Genomic DNA, 7,500 nt, shown 5'->3' on the forward strand with positions numbered 1-7,500 from the left:
TGCTCATTAAGGTGGTCAGTCTGTCAGCAGTCTGTCAGTTATATTATGTCTTTCTGTCCTTAGGGCAGTCTGTCTGTCAACAGTATGGTATATTAGATTCTCATCAGTCTTCTCAGTAAGGTCTGAGTGTGTGCATGTGTGTTTGTGTGTGCATTCTCACAATGAAGTGTACTGTACATCTCAATGTTTCTCAGACAACCCACCTACAGCCAGCACCAGGTGTCTGGAGGCTGTGTGTGTGTGTGTGGAACCCCCCTCCATCCGTTAGCCTGTGTGGTGGGGTCCCAGCAGAAAACCCAGGTGATGATTAGTGAGGGCAATTATAGCAGAGCTGTCATTAATGCCGCATCCATAAAACACTGGGGCTGCTAACTCCTGTCTACACAACTTGTCTCTCTTTATTCAATTTCAATGTAAGTTTTTTTTTTTTGCATGGGAATCACAAACATTTTCTCAAACATGCTCATAAACAGGCAAACACATATGGCTCATACGCTGTATATAGAAAAGTATGTGGACACCCCTTCAAATGTGTGGATTTGGCTATTTCAGCCACACTCGTTGCTGACAGGTGTATACAACTGAGCACACAGCCATACAATCTCCATATTCAAACATTGGCAGTAGAATGGCCTTACTGAAGAGCTCATTGACTTTCAACGTGGCACCGACATAAGATGCCACCGTTCCAACAAGTCATTTCATAAATGTTCTGCCCTGCTAGAGCTGCCCCGGTTAACTGTAAGTGCTGTTATTGGAAACGTCTAGGAGTAACAACGACTCAGCCGCGAAGTGGTAGGCCACACAAGCTCACAGAACAGGACCGCTGAGTGCTGAATCGTCTGTCCTCGGTTGCAACACTCACTCCCGATTTCGGTTGCAACACTCACTATGTCAGCACAAGAACTGTTCATTGGGAGCTTCATGAAGTGGGTTTCCATGACTGAACAGCCGCACACAAGCCTAAGATCACTATGCGCAATGCCAAGCTTTGGCTGGTGTGGGTGGTGTAAAGCTCACTGCCATTGGACTCTTGAGCAGTGGAAAAGTGTTCTCTGGATTGATGAATCACGCTTCACCCTCTGGCAGTCTGATGGACGAATCTGGGTTGGTGGTTCCCAGGAGAACGTTACCTGCCTGAATGCATATTGCCAACTGTAAAGATTGGTGGAGGAGGAACAATGGCCTGGGGATGTTTTTCATTGTTTGGGCTAGGCCCCTTAGTTACAGTGAAGGGACATCTTAACCCTACTGCATACAAAGACATTCTAGACGATTCTGTGTTTCCAAATTTGTGGTAACAGTTTGGGGAAGGTCCTTTCCGGTTTCAGCATGACCCCATGTACAAAAAGAGGTCCACAAAGAAATGGTTTGTTGAGATCGGTGTGGAAGAACTTGACTGGCCTGCACAGATCCCTGACCTCAACCCCATTGAACATCTTTGGGATGAATTGGAATGCCGACTGCGAACCAGGCCTAATTGCCCAACATCTGTGCCCGACCTCACTAATGCTCTTGTGGCTGAATGGAAGCAAGTCTCCACAGCAATGTTGCAACTTCTAGTGGAAACCTTTCCCTGAAAGCTGATAGAACAGCGAAGTGGGGACCAACTACATATTAATGCTCATGAACCACACACAGTCACACGCTGACATGCCAACCTTGATCATGACGATGTGAGTCAATTTTTCACAAATAATCAACTGTTAATCTAGCTATCCTATTCCACCCTCTTGGTCTCCATGGTAACACGGTGGTAACACTATTCGTGTTACCACATGGTAACACTATTCCACCCTCTTGGTCTCCATGGTAACACATTCCTGATTCCTGATCATTGGCACTGCACTTTCATACTGGGGTAAAGTGACCATAGAAGATGGGTCACATTGTCCGTGTGTGTTTGTGTATGTGTCTTTGTGTGTGTGTTCCAGGAACTTACTGATACATGTCATGTGAGCTCTGGAGTGAAGAGATGACAACAACAGAGGTCAGACTGTCGTTGTAACCGTTCCACTTCTGGAACAGATCCAGGTCAAATAGTCATGCTCTCTAAATGATGATCCACTTGAGTCCACTCCAGTAACGCTCTCTAAATTACCATCCACTTGAGTTCCCTACAGTAACGAGTCCAAAGTGGCGCAGCAATCTAAGGCATTGGGTCTCATTGCAAGAGGCGTCACTGCAGTACTTGGTTTGAATCCATGCTGCATCACATCCAGCCGTGATTGGGAGTCCCATAGGGTGGCGCACAATTGGCACAGCGTTGTCCGGATTTGGCCGTCATTTTAAATAAGAATTTGTTCTTAACTGACTTGCCTAGTTAAAAATAAAGGTATAATAAAATAAATACAAAACTACAGTAACACTCTCTAAGTGACGCTCCACTTGAGTCCACTACTGTAATGCTCTCTAAGTGACACTCCACTTGAGTCCACTACAGTAACGCTGGGCTAGGGGGCAGTATTTACACGGCGGGATAAAAAACGTACCCGATTTAATCTGGTTACTACTCCTACCCAGTAACTAGAATATGCATATAATTATTGGCTTTGGATAGAAAACACCCTAAAGTTTCTAAAACTGTTTGAATGGTGTCTGAGTATAACAGAACTCATATGGCAGGCAAAAACCTGAGAAGATTCCTTACAGGAAGTGCCCTCTCTGACAAGATCTTGGTCTTCTTGTCTCTGTTTATTGAAGACTGAGGATCTTTGCTGTAACGTGACACTTCCTACGGCTCCCATAGGCTCTCAGAGCCCGGGAAAAAGCTGAATGATATCGAGGCAGCCCCAGGCTGAAACACATTTGCGCTTTTGGCAAGTGGCCGATAAGAGGATAATGGGCTTAGGCGTCGAGTCGACCCCGTGCTTTATTTTCTTTCGTCTATTTACCTAAACGCAGATTCCCGGTCGGAATATTATCGCTTTTTTACGAGAAAAATGGCATAAAAATTGATTTATAAACAGCGGTTGACATGCTTCGAAGTACGGTAATGTAATATTTAGAAAAAAAATTTTGTCACGAAATGCGCCGTGCTCGTAACCCTTATTTACCCTTTCGGATAGTGTCTTGAACGCACGAACAAAACGCCGCTGTTTGGATATAACAATGGATTATTTGGGACCAAACCAACATTTGTTATTGAAGTAGAAGTCCTGGGAGTGCATTCTGACGAAGAACAGCAAAGGTAATCAAACTTTTCTAATAGTAAATCGGAGTTTGGTGAAGGCTAAACTTGCTGGGTGTCTAAGTAGCTAGCCATGTGATGCCAGGCTATCTACTTAGAATATTGCAAAATGTGCTTTCACCAAAAAGCTATTTTAAAATCGGACATATCGAGTGCATAGAGGAGTTCTGTATCTATAATTCTTAAAATAATTGTTATGCTTTTTGTGAACGTTTATCGTGAGTAATTTAGTAAATTTTTAGTAAATTCGCCGGAAGTTTGCGGGGGGTATGCTAGTTCTGAACGTCACATGCTAATGTAAAAAGCTGGTTTTTGATATAAATATGAACTTGATTGAACAAAACATGCATGTATTGTATAACATAATGTCCTAGGTGTGTCATCTGATGAAGATCATCAAAGGTTAGTGCTGCATTTAGCTGTCTTCTGGGTTTTTGTGACATTATATGCTAGCTTGTCTGATTATTTCTGGCTGGGTACTCTGCTGACATAATCTAATGTTTTGCTTTCGCTGTAAAGCCTTTTTGAAATCAGACAATGTGGTTAGATTAATGAGAGTCATGTCTTTAAAATGGTGTAAAATAGTCATATGTTTGAGAAATTGAAGTTATAGCATTTTTGAGGTATTTGTATTTCGCGCCACGCTCTACCATTGGATATTGGTGAGGCATTCCGCTAGCGGAACGTCTGTCCCTAACAGGTTTTAAAGCAAGGCCCCTGAACTCTCGTGTATTTTCTGCATTATGCAATGATATGGGCCGCGACCATGTCACGCTTTTACAACATACAGAAGTGCGCTGGTTATCAAGGGGCAAAGTATTGACACGTTTTTTTTAAATTGAGAGACGAGCTTAAAGTTTTCTTTACTGACCATCATTTTCACTTGTCTGAACACTTGCATGATGACAAGTTTCTCACACGACTGGCCTATCTGGGTGATGTTTTTTTTCACCTGAATGATCTGAATCTAGGATTACAGGGACTCTCCGCAACTATATTCAATATGCGGGACAAAATTGTGGCTATGGCTAAGAAGTTGGAGCTCTTTTCTGTCTGCATTAACAAGGACAATACACAGGTCTTTCAATAATTGTATGCTTTTCTTGTGCGCAAATGAACTCAAGCTTACGGACAATGTCAAATGTGATTTAGCCTGAGTGAGCTGGGTGCACAATTACGCAGGTACTTTCCTGAAATGGACGACACAAACAACTGGATTCGTTATCCCTTTCATGCCCTGCCTGCAGTCCACTAACCAATATCTGAACAAGAGAGCCTCATCGAAATTACAACAAGCGGTTCTGTGAAAATTTAATTTAATTAGAAGCCACTGCCAAATTTCTGCATAGGCCTGCACTCAGAGTTTCTTGCCTTGGCAAATCGCGCTGTTAAGACACTGATTCCCTTTGCAACCACGTACCTATGTGAGAGTGAATTCTCAGCCCTCACTAGCATGAAAACTAAATACAGGCACAGACTGTGTGTGGAAAATGACTTGAGACTGAGACTCTCTCCAATACAACCCAGCATTGCAGTTCAGTGCATCCATTCAAGCATACGCTTCTCATTAACATGTGGTGAGTTATTCACGTTTTGGTGTTTTTATATGTAAGATGGCGAAATAGAAAGCAAAATTATAGAATATTATTATTTATGCCCTGGTCCTATAAGAGCTCTTTGTCACTTCCCAAGAGCCGGGTTGTGACAAAAACTTGGATGTTTGAAGGGGTACAGGACTATAAAAAGTTTGGGAACCACTGCTCTACATGAATGCTCTCTAAGTGATGCTCCACTTGAGTCCACTACAGTAACGCTCTCTAAGTGACACTCCACTTGAGTCCACTACAGTCTATGACTGCTATTTAGTCCTAGTTGTTCTGTCAAGTGTAACTAGCTATATTCCAATGTGTTTCCTGTTGTGTTTATGGCTCTGGAGACTGTTGTGTTTATGGCTCTGGAGACTGTTGTGTCTATGGCTCTGGAGACTGTTGTGTCCATGGCTCTGGAGACTGTTGTGTCTATGGCTCTGAGAAACTGTTGTGTCCATGGCTCTGAGAGACTGTTGTGTCTATGGCTCTGGAGACTGTTGTGTCCATGGCTCTGAGAGACTGACTAGAATATTATATACTATGGACTAAATGACCCTAAGACGCTGAACCTGACTCAAACAGTGACATCAGTCAACTACAACCCACAACTTAACAAAGAGCTGTATGTTTGTCTGTGTGTTCTAGGGGCCGCAACAGCAGTCTGAATTGCAAGTCATACACAAACAAACACAGCTATCAGAGATTGACTCAGAGAACATCCCACGCGTCTAGACACCTTATCTCTCCATTGCAATCAGGGAAAGAATAGCAGGTCCAGACAGGTGTGCATTATGACATTGTGAGTGTGTGTTTATGTTGTAGAAGTATTAACAACACACTCCAGGGTGTAGCCACCCTACAGGTAGAAGTGTTAAATACACTCTCCAGGGTGTAGACACCCTACAGGCAGAAGTTCAAACTAATCACAGATTCATGGTCAGATTTATGTTTACCCCCTTAATTGTTATTTATGAGGGGGTAGGGTGATCTGATCCTAGATCTGTGGCCCCTATCTCACGAGTGGAATGGGGTAAACCTTGGCCTGGGGCTCAGGAATCAGACTTAACCCAGCCTTAAGGTGGTCTAAGGAGGAGGCTTAACCCAGCCTTAAGGAGGTTTAAGGAGCATTCTTAACCCAAAATTAAGGAGGTTTAAGGAGGAGGTTTAACCCAGCCTTAAGGCGGTCTAAGGAGCAGGTTTAACCCAGCCTTAAGGAGGTCTAAGGAGCAGGTTTAATCCAGCCTTAAGGAGGTCTAAGGAGGAGGCTTTACCCAGCCTTAAGAAGGTCCAACTAGGAGGCTTAACCCAGAGGTCCAACGAGGAGGCTTAAAACCTCTTTGGGCTAGGGGGCAGTATTTTCACATCCGGATGAAAAGCATGCCCTGAGTAAACTGCCTGTTACTCAGGCCCAGAAGCTAGGATATGCATATTATTAGTAGATTTGGATAGAAAACACTCTGAAGTTTCCACAACTGTTTGAATGATGTCTGTGAGTATAACAAAACTCATATGGCAGGCGAAACCCTGAGAAAAATCCAACCAGGATGTGGGAAATCTGAGGTTTGTAGTTTTCAAGTGATTGCCTATCCAATATACAGTGTAAATTTGGTCAGATGGCACTTCCTAAGGCTTCCACTAGATGTCAATAGTCTTTAGAAAGTTGTTTCAGGCTTCTATTGTGAAAGGGGAGCGAATAAGACCAGTCACAGTAGGTGACAGTAAATTGTTTTTCGCGGGCGGCCGTGAGCACGAGCTCCGTTCCCTTTCCTTTCTAATGACAAAGGAATTGTCCAGTTGGAATATTATTGAAGATTTATGATAAAAACATCCTGAAGATTGATTATATACATCGTTTGACATGTTTCTACGAACTATAATGGAACCTTTTTGACTTTTCGTCTGGACTTAGTCCCCGCACCTTGTGCATCTAGATTAGTGAACTAAATGCGTGAACAAAAAGGAGGTATTTGGACATAAATATGGACTTTATCGAACAAAACAAACATTTATTGTGGAACTGGGATCCCTGGGACTGCATTCCGATGAAGATCATCAAAGTGAATATTTATAACGCTATTTCTGACTTTTGTTGACTCCACAACATGGTGGGTATCTGTATGGCTTGTTTTGGTGGCTGAGCGCTGTACTCAGATTATTGCATGGTGTGCTTTCCTCGTAAAACTTTTTTGAAATCTGACACAGCAGTTGCATTAAGGAGACTTTTATCTTTAAAACTATGTATAACACTTGTATTTTCATCAACGTTTATGATGAGTATTTCTGTAAATTGATGTGGCTCTCTGCAAAATCACCAGGTGTTTTGGAGGCCAAAAATTACTGAACATAACGCGCCAATGTAAACTGAGATTTTTGGATATAAATATGAACTTTATCGAACAAAACATACATGTATTGTGTAACATGAAGCCCTATGAGTGCCATCTGGTGAATATCATCAAAGTTTAGTGATTAACTTTATCTCTATTTCTGCTTTTTGTGACGCCTCTCTTTGGCTGGAAAATGGCTGTATGTTTTTTGTGACTAGGCGCTGACCTAACATAATCGCATGGTATGCTTTCGTCGTAAAGCCTTTTTGAAATCGGACACTGTGGTTGGATTAACAAGAAGTTTCTTTAAAATGGTGTATAATATTTGTATGTTTGAGGAATTTTAATTATGAGATTTCTGTTGTTTGAATTTGGCGCCCTGCACTTTCACTGG

The sequence above is a fragment of the Salmo trutta genome, chromosome 24, assembly GCF_901001165.1.
Source record: "Salmo trutta chromosome 24, fSalTru1.1, whole genome shotgun sequence".
NCBI lineage: Eukaryota > Metazoa > Chordata > Actinopteri > Salmoniformes > Salmonidae > Salmo > Salmo trutta.